Source organism: Grus americana, chromosome 10 (genome assembly GCF_028858705.1).
Source record: "Grus americana isolate bGruAme1 chromosome 10, bGruAme1.mat, whole genome shotgun sequence".
NCBI lineage: Eukaryota > Metazoa > Chordata > Aves > Gruiformes > Gruidae > Grus > Grus americana.
This window is the reverse complement of record NC_072861.1, coordinates 7,826,290-7,841,259: the sequence shown is the minus strand read 5'-3', so window position 1 is coordinate 7,841,259 and position 14,970 is coordinate 7,826,290. Positions and strand designations below refer to the sequence as shown.

General features: G+C 37.0%; 1 protein-coding gene across 1 annotated transcript in view; it reads right to left on the bottom strand.

The window, feature by feature from the left end:
• The window catches only part of THSD4 (thrombospondin type 1 domain containing 4), a 354,361-nt gene extending 339,642 nt beyond the window's left edge, over window positions 1–14,719 (bottom strand). Inside the window, exon 1 of the mRNA XM_054836973.1 lies at window positions 14,639–14,719. The gene's annotated coding sequence lies outside the window, so the exon portion shown is untranslated. The remainder of the gene's footprint in view (window positions 1–14,638) is intronic.
• Window positions 14,720–14,970: the final 251 nt, after the last annotated feature.

Below are 14,970 nucleotides of genomic sequence, written 5' to 3'. Positions count from 1 at the left end.
TTGGTGATGGATTCTAAAAAATAAATTAAAAAAAAAAAAAAAGAGATTGACAAATCACATTGAGGTAAAAAGAGATGGTAAACAGGAGGATTTATAATCAAATCAAAAAAAAGGAAGGGTGGAAGTCTACACATTAAAATCCTCATACTTGTCTGCAAGAAAATTGCAATGGCATCAAAGTGGCATATTACACTCCTATTGTGTGGTCTCATATCCCATGGCAAAACTAGTTTTCCTCTTTCTTTCTTTCACCAGATGATCTGGTTTCTGAGTTTGTTCCAGTGTCCTAAAAGGCCTTTCATATATGTCTGTTTAATAACCCTGTCTTGGGTTATTAAACTCTGCAACTGCTTGGCCTCTGGTTCTAAACAAAAGAAAAGATCTTTCCTCAACCACTGTCAATAAATTTAAGGAAATGAACTGCACTCCACCACCACCAAAGAAGAGAATGTTCTCACTCTTGTGGTTTCAAGTTTGAAAAGGAGTAGAAGAAATCTGGGTTACCTCCTCTACCTGGAAGGAGTGGAGAACACAACCATAATCTCACTGAGGGAGATTAGATCGCTACTACTATCACTAGCAGGGTCCTGACTTAGCAACACATAAAAGTCAGTCTCAGCTATAATCACTTACTGCAATATTTAAGTACAGGCTTGAAAAACTTTTACATAAATCCTTTGCTGAAATGCAACCCAAGTACGGACAATGCATGAAGTTAATATTTATGGCAACACTTCACTTAGTACATGTTTTTATGAAAGACAATAGTAACAAAAAAATGGAGCAAGGTCTACTATTTAAAATGTAACTCTACAGTAATTTCAGAAATGTATTCAAGAACAATGGTATTAACATTTGAAGAATAAACTACTTAATGGAGTATATTTCCCATCAGAACTCTCTTTCACAATATCTTGTCAGGGACAGGGAAAGCATCTAGGCTGAAAAGTACAGTATTGTCTAAGAACTAGGATCTATTGAAAACAATTTATGCTGCAGAGGTTAAATGCAATAGAAATGGTTCTATCAATTGGATTTCTCCTTACAAAAAATATAAAATGGCATTTAATGAAACAGTGGAAGGGTTATTATTCTTAATTGTAAATAACCAATGGAAGAAAATTAAGCTCCTGCAGGTGTGCATTAAGAGAACTGTGTGGGTTATATTTCCATTTATCAATGAAAAAAGTAACCTAGGATGTTTGCTGTAGATCTGTATAAAATGCCAGACACAACCAGCTAAAATTCCAGTGCTTCCACCTAATAAAACATTGGTGATGTCTGCTTAGCCATTAAGTGTCCTATCGAGATATTTGGTATGAGATAAATTGTTCAGTATTATGAGCTACTACTTTATAAAATAGATTAAGGTTGCTCTAGAATGTACGTCACCGGGAAACACACAACTGCACTTCCTGTTGTTGGTAACTACTTCGTAAAATTATTTGAAATACGGTGTAGACAAAAGCATGCATGTGAACATGTATAAACATGCATGTGCATACACACACGACCTAAGTATTAATCTATCAGGTCAGCTTCTGAAAAAAGGACAACAGAAAGGAGTGTAAAGACAAGCTTTTAGTCATCTTGTGAATTTCTAGGCTAAAGTCTATTCTTTCTAGATTAAAAATTTTCTTTTTTTTTTATGTTGAGGCTTTATGAGCAAAGAAAAAAGTTTAAGAAGTAGGTTTGCATTTGCTTTTTCGTTTGTTTGCTTTAAACACCTAGCTTAAATTTCTACCATTATGAAATATAATTTTTCACTTAAAAAAATTTAGGGGTATGGACTGTTTTATGGTTCCCACAACAGAGCAGTTCTTATTCTTAAAAGACAAGTCTGAATGTGAGACTGATCCAAAGGTGACAGACTGACTGCATTCATCAAATACATAAAGCTGCTGCAAGCATGCAGGTAGTCTCCTCTTTACTATATGATTGAAGCATAGCAGTTGGTGCAGTAGATAAGACAGGCTAAACTCCTTCAGATTTTTTAGCTTGCTAGGCTTCTGACTGTTAAAGAAACTTTTTTGTTTTGTTTTGTTTTTTAATGCTTGTAACAGAATGATGCTTTTGTGCTCTTAGTAATAAAACACTAACTCTGTTGGCCAAGTTTTAAGAAAGTACCTAACCCTCATTCTACAGTTAAAATCTCTTGCTGACATTCAAATTCTGCATTGGGTAAGCAGCTTTATGGAGAAAGCATGTACCTGATGTGAGCATACAACATAGTATGGCCCTAACCCACCAAATGCCTTTTTTTTTTTTTTTAAAGTAACAATACCAACAGGAAAGAGCTCTTCCAATGTAGAAAAAATGCATACTGCAAAAAACTGAACAACTGCAGTGAGTCATTAACTCAATGAAGTTAAAGAATCAACTGTAAGCACTGGACCCAAACAAGGTGATGTGGATGCAATTTTTCCTTCATAAAGAAGCTTGTTCACACCTTCCTCACCTTCCATATCCACAGATTGGTATGTATAGTCCTGTTTGATCAGGTTCAAAACAGAGTTTATTACAGGGAAAAACACTGAAGAAGGTGATAGGCACCAGTGTAAAAAAAACCCTAAACAACCAACCAGGAAGTGTTCAGGACTTAAGGAGAGTAGGAATGTAGATGAAGGACGATAAGATTTCTATCTACAGGATACACTACACCTTAGAGCTGCCAAAAATCTATCAATCAGCCCTGCTCCTTGGTTTCCTGTTCCCATCCCACAGAAGCTTAATGTTGGACTTCTTTTTAAGCCCAACAACCAGAAGCGACTCTCAAATGCCACTAGCTTGAGCTATCAAAATGAACTGCCTCCCACCAGACATAATGCAGCTCTGTGGCCTCCTGTCTTTTCATTCTTTTTAAGAAACGAAATATTTAATATACATGATTAGACATCACTGCTGATTATTTGAGCTAACACCCAACAGAGGTAAAGGCAGTAGGTTACAGCTCCCCCTGTTGTTACAAGCTCTGTGCAAGCTTCTGTTTGCACCACCTACATGCAACCTCATATTTTTGAGGTTTTCTTTGCCACTAAAACAACTAAGGCCTAACTTTCTTTAAAGAAAGAATATCAAAGCTGAGACTGAGGGGAACATCATGGAAGTCTCAAAGATTCATTTATGTGGGAACCTCCTGGCCCTTTTCAATTCCAAATACAGATCAAGCAAATGAGACACAGACAGAAAGGAATTCTCTGCAGCATTATCCATGCTTAAGTTCTTGTGAAAACAAGAAGTATTTTTAATACTTGCACCTCCACTAATAATAAAAGCAGGAGCACTAGCAGTATTGTATTTTTATCATGAAGCGTCCAAGAGGGCCTGGATGCTGCTGCAGAGTCAGCCAAATTTCAGCAATGCAAAAACCAGCTGCATTCTCCAGCAGTACAGTTGTAAGGACAAAGTTCTGTAGAATCAAAGACAGCTGCAACATGCTTTAAGTAACTGCATGCAATCCTAATTCCATTCCTTGTTGCATGCAGGTACATTAAAGGAATGAGGATTAATGTTGCTACATGTTGGACATTGATTTTAGTTGCAGCTCCAGAAAAGAATAACTAACAGAGCTCAAAGCCAATGAAGTAGCATTTAAATACTTTAAATTTTAGTGTTGGAAACTTCCAGAAGTCTTGAGACAAAACTCCTGTAACATATTGCAAGGACAACCCCACACTTCAGGATGAAAATATACATCTCTTACTAACTTGGTTAAACCAGACTAAAGATTTTTGTCTCTGTATCAAGACTGTTGGCAAGACCACACTGAAATATAACATGAGTAGATGTTGATGGGAATATAAAGGAATCTATCAAAAAAATTGCTAAATTGAAGAAGAAGAAAGAAAAAAAAAAAAAGAGGCCAGAAAAATGTTTGAACCTGTTTGATCTACAGCCAAAAGCTCAAGTCCTGCCAGATGAAATACTTTTAATACTTTTTTATATATATATTTGGGAGAGGGATAATGGAGTAACATCACCCTTTTCTGTAAAGTAAACGGTCTGTTTAAGAGACATTTTAGGCCAGTTTGAAGATTCTGTGCATGTTTGTCTCTGATTTTCCAAGCCACCAAATCACTCAGGTTCTCAGATCAGAGGCCTTTGATTTGCACAGGTTCTGCAAGCACGTCTTGCTTAAGGTCAGCAACATAATAATCTCTGAAAGAATCCTGAACTAATATACCATCCTCTTAAATCTCAGGTATGAGGAAGACACTGAGCACTGGACTGCTGGCAGCTTAGCAAACAATCTCCCAGACAACATTAAAAGATGAGTGGGTCTTATTCTGTCCTTAGACACAAACATGAGCCAGCTCAAACTATAAACTTCTCCCCAGTAAAGGGGAATAGGTGGAAGGGGAAGGGCTGGACCCTTCCCTGCTGTATGTCTGGAAAGGGATGAGTATAACAAATTTACATGTGCAGGACATTTGCCCATAGAACATTTTCTGCTCGTATCTGAATAGCACCAAGGAAAGATGTCTGTTGATAGCCAGCTGCTGTCATCCACCCCTTCTCATCCACCTGCAGTGCTTTTCAAATTAGGACTGGGGGTACTTTATCCTAGATGCCATCTTTTATCTCTGCAGAAATGACCTGCCACCTTCCCAGCAAAGGCAGCAGATGGGAACAAGCTGCTGCCCCAACAGAACAATTCATCTAACTTGAAGTCCTCTTGAGTTTATCTGCTCTAACACAGAATAGAACTATGAAAATGCTGTTCAAGAAATTTATTAACCCTTTAATAGCAGTGAGCAAATAACTGCTCCCTCTAGAAACCATGAAGATGATTGATGCCACAGACTTGCATGAAAGTTTTCACAGTTTCTGTTTTTCATAAGACACAATGCTGCCTGGGAACGTCTCTGGCAGAGTACCAGGAAAGAGACATCATGTAGTACGGAATATCAACACTGCTCATAAAGCACCTGTAAAGGGCCTACCCTTTCTAAATTCTCGTATTCATATGATACAGCTATTCTTTGTCATTTTATAAAGCGATCACTAGGAGCTCCTAGAGTAAATAAAGTAGAAAATACCCAACACTGAGGTAAATCACTGACCTGACACATGACAGAGGCATCCAGTTTTAACACATAGTCTGCAGACAGCCTCCTTCTGGAATGAATTGGGAGAGCAACCAAAGAGAACAGTTAAAGAATGTTATGAGAAAAAGAACATTCACTGAGGTTGGGGTGCACATATTTCTCACTGAAAATTACAGAGACCTGCCAAGCTGTACAGGCCTGAAATCAAAAGTTGCAATCCTGGCTCCCAGCTCACTTTTTCTTGTGTCTAGCCCTGTATTTCACTCAATTACAGTTCCATAGGCTTTCCTCTGCTCCACAGCACTATGCACTAGAGGCAGCTGGTTTGCCTGATTCCCCATGTTCTAGAAGGAGCCCTTCTAAAAAGTGTATTTCCTGACTTCAGATTACCATTATAGTCCCCCTCCCTATATCATAGCCCACATTCCTCCACTTTTGCTACCCATCCACTCTTCCTCTCCCTCTCAACACAGCCTCAGAGAGGTGAAAATAGGAAGATCTAAATTACAGCTTTGAGCTGTTTTGCTCCTGATCTCCATTCCAGCCACAAAAATAACCACTTCCTTCACCTATGTATGATCAGAAGTTAGCCTAAACTTCCAGATGCAGCAAGAATCCATGGCCTTTCCAAGCTCCTCCTAGGAAAACAGTTATATAATTTGCTACTAATGTAAACACTAATTTCTCGGAGCTGAAAGTAGATGCAAATTTTCCAAGAACCCCTGTAATTAAAAAAATTAAACAAAACCCCCCTTTATTGGCTCACAGTAAACAGCTGCACGTAACTGCTTGGTTTCACTGTGTACAAGTAATTGGTATTTTTCATTTCCAGGAGATCACCCTGGAGTTTACCCTAGCCAAAATCCTGCTCCCCGTGTCATAATTCCTGCCAAGAATATGTTGTATCTTCAAGCTCTAATTTTCTCTGAAGTGAAGACTGATGTCATCACACAATGCTACAGTGAAGGAAAGCCAAACATCATGTGACATCATACTCCTTTAGTCCAGAATTAAAACAAGATAAACAGTTATACTCACCAAGCTAATCTCTAGAACATTCTGTAAATCCTTCTGAAAAACACTTTATGAAAGAAGTAGTCTTGAGTACATCGCAAAACTGTCTTTTGAATGGTTAAGAGAATAACTCTTTAAAAGCTTTGTCTAAAATAGGTGAAAAAGGTTCAGCCAAAATTTTTATATAATTTTTAATTGAGCTGCTAAAGACAATTTCCAGGAACCTACTTAAGGTTTTACAAGATTTTTAGCTGTATCACAAATTGTATAAAATAATTAAAATACTGCAAGACCAAAAGCCAAGAACTTGGCAATCCTGTTTTAGATTTCAAAATGCTTCTGACCAGGAATCACCGAATTGATTGCATTCTGAAACATATATGTGTGAAAGAATCCACAGCGAAAGACTCCTCTAAATCAGCAAATATTTTAAAGAGATGTTAAATATTTAGCACATAAGCTCACACAAAAATACCTACTTTCACTGCATTTTATTTATCGCAAATTCCACTCATTCTATAGGTGTGACAAGCAATAAAAAAAACCAACAGTGGCATGATTTCTCTCTAGAACATAAGGCAGACTAGTTTAAAAAATAAAAGTAAAAAATCCAGGCAATACTTGACCTGTGACTGTTACAGGTGAAAGTGGTAGTTAATGAAGTCTGTGTTAGCAGCAGCCAAGCAATGGATTCTTTCATCTGCTGATTCAATTGAAATGAGAGCAATAATTTTTTTTTTTTAAAGCGCCAGGGAAAAAACAATCCCACTGCATCTAGCACTACACGTGCTAGAACTATTTTGCTCCACACTGACAGGTGCCCCCACCCCTAGCATTCTTCCTCTTGGCCTCTCCACATAACACAGCTATGCCACTTTAGCTTTACACCAATAACTAATACTAATTGAGCAATAGCCTCACTGTAGCTCTTCCCAACTGTAGAGGTAAGAAAAAGGAAAAAGTTGCCTGTGCCTGCCTTCTGTTGGACGGAGCACTGCAGCTACAAGCAATGCTGACAATATTTTCCTTAAATAATAACAGAATATACTGGAGCTTGGAAACAAAGGGTGGGGAAACCAAGAGCCTCCTAAGGGGAGTAGGGGAGAAGAAATATAGAAGGATTTGGCTTCCCATAACAGTTCTCATGCCTCTAAAAATACACAAGGCTGCCTCACTCTCTGTAGCTGCCCAACGCTTAACACACACTATAGATGGGATATACAGCACCTGGCTACCTTAACACCTTTGTCAGCTCATTACCAGATATCTAATGCAATCGAGTGTTTTTATTTCGCTTTTGCTACAGTTAAAGTGTAGGCCATCAGGGGATGATTCTCTCCAAGGCATTGCTTTTTATCTTATGACTTCCTCTGAACACCATTTTGGTTGAGTTTGACAAGTCTATTTTATAAGAAGGTGTCTCTGGAACAAAAAATGAGATCCAGTCAGCAGTGAGGCTGCATAGATGTCTTAAACTAAAAATTCTTTCATTTGAGAATCTGTAAAATTGACACTCATCTGTTATGCTGAAAGACCTCAAACACATTCATAGATTGCATACACATTACTGAAATGTTAGTTTGTCCCTGCAATGTGACAAAACTTGTTAAAGTAAGGCTTTAATGGAAGATGTGAAAATAAATGACAAATCTTAGATGGACAACATAATGTTGATCAAATTTGGAAACTGCCCTGAGCATACAGAGATCTATTAAAATACTTTCCTGACACAGCCTCTAGTTAATCTCTGACTGTGAGCCTACAGCTAGCATCATCAAGTAAGGACAAAAGTTCAGTACCAACAAAGAAGGAGCAAATAATCAATACAACTTTCTCAGACCACCTGTGGTTCATTTTTGGTTTTTTCTCCAAGCCGCAATGAGATCAAGATTCATGTAATTTAAAAAATCCTAACAACAAAGCTAAAGGGTCCTTAGCATCTCTGAAGTAATTTTTAACCACTGTAACTCATTCCTTCTTTAAAAGATGTGGATCACTTTTCTGTTCTATTTAAAAGGAAAAAAAAAATACTGTGAATGGTACTCTGCAGAATGTACAAAGAAGCTGTTTAACAACTTGAATACCCGTACTATATGCAAATGACCTAATTTCTTTGTAGTTGCCCACCCAGCACATGATAATCACTGTATATGAGACAGCAGCTGCCTTGCAACCAGCCAGCTCACCACCAGAGAAATGGCCATGCCTAACTAAACTGAGATAAACTTACGTCAAAATAACAAATATAACACATGCATTTCTCACATGTCACCAAGCACATTTAACATATTTTGCAACACTCTTTACTACTTGGATGCATATACTATTGTAATGACCTGAGTGGAGAAGTGATTATCTGTTATCTAACAATGCGTACCCTAAAATTCAGTCTCTTACTCTACCCTTGTGACCATGTCGTTCTCCTTTGGCAATATATGTATTCAAAACAGCAAAGAAGAGAACCTGTGTGCCAAACCCCAAGGCATTTTCAAGTGGGACAAAAGCACCTACTTATCTAGATTTCACTAACGTCTAGCATGAGTTGGGGTATGCATCTCTCATTTTGGAAATCTAGGACACTCAAATTTTACCCCAAATCCAAGTAGAGCACATGCTTGTTCATCATAAGGTGGGCTGCTTCCATGAGTTCTGACTGGCATGGAAGAAAACATTGGTTTTAAATGCATGAGAGGGAAACAAGCAACAGGTGGGAAGGACAGAACTTGTCTGTACAAATTAAAACTTTTGCAGACATCAACATCTGGATGACTGCCTAGAATACCTTAATAGGGGAGGAAAAAAAAAAGAAAAAGCAATTCCACTGCATTGAAAAGATGGACATCTAAAACAAATCAGATGTTTCACACTACAGAAGTGTCTGTTTTCCTCTAGCCAGCACAGAATCTAGACGACTAGCTGACGTATGGATGTCATCACCATAGATCTAAAAAAAAAATATTGGTAAAGGTAATTCTCACCTTGCATATAGGCCACGTGTGAAATCCCAGTCACTCCAATCACTAGGAATCTTGCAACAACTTCAAAAGCATCACAGTTTTAGCTCACATAGGTTACCTAGTTTAGATTTTGCTTTTTTGATTCTGCATCCTAATAAAGATCATAAATCAATACAAATACCTTTTAGAATCTTCCGCAGCATGTTGACTTGCATTTAAATCTTGCATTATTACATTTGCAGAGGAGACGTATGATAACACTGAAATAATGCAACATAAATAAAGCTCCGTGAACAATCCTGTGGATCATGAGAACAGTTAATCATCTAGAAATCCAATCTACAAACTAAATGAACAAAGTAGAGTTTAGACTCGGTTCTACAGCAAGTGTAGTCTACAGTAAATTACACTACAGTAAGTTACACTGGGGGATGTGGGGTGGTCAAAGGGGGTGCAGACCTACATCACTCAATTTTTAATTAGGAAAACCAAACCAAACCCCATGCATTTAGAGTTTCATGAAACAAGCTCTCCATTTCCATTTTCAGTTACACTTTTGTTTCTCCTACTTGCGATTTCAGCTGTTTACAAATGGCTAGAAATAGTCTTACAAAGCAATCTACTTTGCATTTCATCAAAGACTGAAGAGTATGTTGGGGAGATATTCATTATTGTAGTAAATTATATTCTTCATGTTAAGAACAGTTCATAGTTTCCATTAATAAATGAAAATAACTGATCAACAAGAATGTCTTTAAAAGCTCATAATACTTGGAATAATCTAAATATAATGTGGTTATATCAAGATTTGTCTTGGATAAGATATTCATTCCAATTAAGCCTACAATAACAAGCTTTAAAACAAAAAAGGACCTGATCCGAAGACTTAAAGTAATAAAAATACTTAATTAATATACTGCCTTTACCTTACACCTCTTGTTTCAGGCCAAAAATCAAAGATGTTTTTGGCTATAATGAGTCCTAGTCTTGGAAATATCTAAAAAATAATGGAAATATTCAAGTGGGTGATTAGAAGTAAGCATGTGCTTAAGTATTTTGCTGAATAATGGTAATATGAAATAGATGGAGCTCAATGTCCACAGTTACATCTAGAAGTGTTGGCAATTCACATGGAAAAGTGTCATTGGCTATAGACTCCCACATTTATTCACAATAGGAAAGGAAAAAAACCTTTTGCTTTCCTAATTACTTCTTAATCTAGACACAGATTCTCATGACAATGAAGGCCTCAACTCTAATAAAGCAATTAGCATTGTTGTAACTGTTGAATGTAATGTTTTTGCTTATACAGCTGTCAATTAGATAAATACTGAAGACAGAAGAAATAAAACCTCTAAAGATATGTTGAAAATTCAAATACAACCTCTTGGTTGTTCATTGCATTGTCTTAAAAACATTAGAGTGTTTGTTAGTTGGTGGTTTAAAAAACAAACACACAAAAAACCAATAACAAAACAATACCACAAGTAACTGCCTCAACATGAGAGAGAGGCTTTCATGCTCACGCCTTTTGCTGTGGGTTTATACATTCCAGCTCCATGCATTCACAGGCAGTGTCCAGAAGAATGCAAAAATCACTGTAATAAATGTTCTCACTATTCATTCTGTATTCTAACAGCACTCGTCACACCTGGGAATCCTTCCCTTTAATATTTACCCAGTTCTTCTCTAAACTGACAAGCCAGGTCACATTTTCTGGATTACAAACCCCCAAATGTTTACGTTTTATTACAGTTATTAACATCTCTTTGGAATCTAAGTAACATTTCCCCAGAGATCTTTGTAGACTTACACAAAAGTAGACAAATGACTGAGAGCTTTAACATGCATACTTCACCCAGGATATGACAGCTGTATGAAGGTTAATATATTCTATTGTCAGTGCCGAGTCAGAAACTGAAAGCAAGCTGTACTCTGTGCTCTTGGTTTCTTTCATCACGCTTCAGAATTATTTCTTTACGTTATTAGAAAACATAGATCACTGAATCCTAATGCAAATAGGCAGCAAACGTGCTACGTATCCATATAGAACACAAACCACAGCACATATTGTCTCAAAATATAATTTCTGGGTGTCATATAATAGCTAATCAATGAACTCAGAATTTTTTATTACTGTAAAGTCATGGCTTCTCTATGTATCACTATGATTTCTTTCACTCAGTGTGAACTACATTAATAGCACCACTACTTGCATAACCAAGTAAGATGTCTAGACTATGCAAGCATGTAATACAAACATCAAATTTAGAGGCACAATTTCTTCACCACTGTAAGTTTGATTAACTTTACAATCTTTTGTCTAATGATATATTATAAATAGACGGAAACCGTACGTCATTCCAGGCTATCTTCTCCTGTGCTTAAGTGTTAAGTGTTCAATACTACATGCAGAGAAGTTTTTCGTTACCTTGATTCTTGAAAGGTATCATTCTCACTGCTTTGAAAGTGTTATCCATGTCTAGTATTCCAGAAAGAACAAACGTGTTTATGATCTGCTCAGTGTTCATGTAAAGTTCCAGATTTGTTAGGTGTAAAATGAAGTACTGCTAACAGCAGCATTTAACCTCTGGGATACCCATGTTAGTCAAACAAAAGTGAAAGGAATAGTTTGTCTGAAGGTAGAAAGCATCCCAGTTATGGATGTAGCAATATACTAGATGCCATGTGCTATATAACAAGAATGAAGATCACACAGAAGATTTTCCTTAATATGAAATAGCTGCCTAATTAGGAAAATCGCAAGAAAAGGTAAGATTAAGCACTGACATCCTGTTAACCAGCAGATTATAGTGCTAAGAAATCTAATCCTGCTGTCTCAATTACATTATTTTATACTGTACCAATCAACCAAAGTCCAGGGCAATCGTGCAGCCATCAGTTTGTATATTCCCAAGAGCTGGATACACCAGTTACCTATCAGGGCCTCCTCAAGTCAATGTAGTCAGGAGTAGGAAATATAGGGTTGTCTTGTACAAACACATTTCTTGAGGGTGCTGGCTGCTTCTAGTGCTGGATTTGGTATAAATATTCTAACCTGCAGTCTTCTAGGTGCAGTTGGTGTTTTTTGTTTTGTTTGGTTGTAGGTTTATCAGTCAAGTATGTTTCTGCTTGCAATACATCTATCTATAACTGAAAAAACCCCACCAAACCCAAACAACTTGAGAAGAGTCAGTTTTTCCCCCATTAAGACTTCTCGATTCTTCACCAGGGTTTCCTGACATTTGATACAATAAGCAGAATCATCTGTCCACAAGTATGGCATATGAGGTCCAATACACAGCTTGTAAAGAAATGCTGTTTTCACCACAGTAAACAGAGACAAGAGTTCCTCCAGATGAGCTAATCTTTCTTCCCCTGAGAGCAGAAGCCTAGCAAAGCTAGCCAGCAAAATTAGATACTTGGGGTGTATAAACAGTCCCTTAGATTCAACTTCTTTTAGCTCATGCTGAAGAAAATCCAGCTCTGAGGTGATGTGTGTAAGCAGATACCAATTAGCCTTTTGTAAGATCGTTTAAAGTCTGTACAGCCTACACTGTCTACTTTTTAGTTTGCAAAAATCAAACAGATTATGTTCACTTTTGAGTAAAAGCAACTCTATCACACCATAGAGCAAAGCGATAGCTAGTCTCCGCTTTTCCCTCTCCTTGTTCTATACATGTGTAACGAAACACCAAGTCTAACAAATCCCCAAAAGACTGATGCCTCCAACTTAAAAAGAATTTCACTGGAACTGGACTTCAAGATGTAGCAGAGTTCGTGTGAGACCAGAAACATATTCAAGTAGTCTGTTTTCCAGATCAAAACAAAGACCTGCTATTGTGATTTTGAATACGCACACTGACCTCCCAGTCTAAATCACATCTTTGAGAATGTTGCTTAATAATATGAAATAGCAAGTGTTTGCCTCAGCTTCTTTAAATAAACTAGCCAACAACAAAAAGCAGTTCAACCTGATGTGTCACTACGATAAAAAGTAGCAACTGAAAGCATCAGTGTTCATCACTTTTACAGTGAGTAAAGAGTCTAAGCTCTGATAAAAAAAAAAAAAAATAGTCACTTGTCCTGAATTTGCAGAATGTACACAGAGATCATGGACTCACTGCTAACACAATAGTCTAACTTAATTTGCAGATCACCAGTGTTTTAATAGGTTAGCTTTTTTAATTATTATTTTAAATAGTTTACATGATAAGAGTATGACCATTTGCAAGAGTGGAACAAGATACTTCACTTCTATATCACTGATCTGCACAGACTGGAAAACAAAATTTTCAGCTATTTCTGGATTCAGACCTAATACTTGGTCCCAGGCAGCAGAGCAGTTTTACTTACTTTACAATGCTCAGTTAAAACCTCTTTCCAGTACCTTTTTTCCCTCAAAGCTGACAGGATCAGCTTGTGGTTTGCATCAAGTGAATCACTTCTCCCTTTGTTCCACTGTGGCGGCATATCTGCAGCTCTATCACTTTTTCAGATCCTATATCAAAAGTAGTGTATGAAATACAGCTCTTCATCAGTCTCCTTAACGAAGATCAAATTTCAGTTGCATAATAAAACAGTGACTCTGGATGACATAATGGGGCCTTCATGCATGATACAGCTAAACTGAAACCAAAAAAAACCCACAAGATACATCATTATCTGCCCTTGTCTGGACATAGAGGAAATTTGTCTCAGAAAATAAGGAAACTGTATAAATAATCCCAAAATCAATGGAAAAAAGTTTTCAAAGAACTTAAAAGACAAAACAGTATCTTTTTAACTCTTAAGATGATTTCTAGTTAACATATGGAATTCTTACAATAGCAGCCTCTGTCCTATGCAGAAAGTCAGGCTATGAGGGTATCGCAAGAGTCCATTTTGGATGGGATATCAATAACATATTAACAATATCAAAATTCAGTTTTTTGCAGCATTTAAAGGCTTTTGAAGCAGAAAAAAAAATATTTTCAGCCTGGAAGGTTTTATTAAAAGGTTCTCATCTTCAAAATCAATGGCTATTTTAACTCCTCAATTTATACCTGTAACCATAAAAAGTTTATATATGTAGTACTTAATTTCAGAACATCTAAGAATTTGCTTATAGCACCTTCAAATTTTTAGCTACTCAGAAACTCCTTAATAAGCAACTACAGTAATGTATCCCATAAATTGACAAATAATTTTGATAAACACATAAACAACATAGAACATGCTAACAATTTTAGGATTACCTGGCTGCTTAAACTCTATATACTCTTAGGTCTAATCTGACTCTAGTCCACCATTCACTTGTTTCCTAAAAAGAATTAGTAAAAATGTAAGGTTTTTTGTTCCTATTGGTTCTATGTGAAAAAAACTGTATGCAGCCCAATATTAATCTTTTCTTCATTTATAATAGCTGCCTAGCTATCCTCGCTTCAGCCATTTAGCAATCCTGTTATGAAACAGCTGCTATTAGTGAAAAAAAAAAAAAAAGAAAAAAAAAAAAAAAAAAGAGTCCAAACTGGCAGCATTCACAGACTACTGGGAATACAGACCATTTTAAGGAGATGTTTCTACAACTCACAGTCAATACCCTCTGATTCATTTCACTTTGTTTTTTCAAGACCCTACCTTAATGCCTCCAATCAGGATTATGCTTCTAAAGCCACAGTATCAGAAAGTCTGGCTTTTCTCTGGATTTTCCCATGGAGAACTTCCTGTTCCTCTAGACCAATCCACTCCTCTTAAAAACATTTTTTTCCAGTCTTTTATTGCTGCTGACTCTGATTCAAAAGGGGCCCATCTGCTCCAGCTACATCATCAGGAAAGTTCTGCACTTTCACACAGCTGCTGAGGTTTCTGTCCCCATGCAGAAGCTGGAATTGCTCCACCCACCCTCCTTGCACAGAAATGATGTAGAGGAACGCATACATCCAAAAGACTTTTCCGTGATCATTTCTATA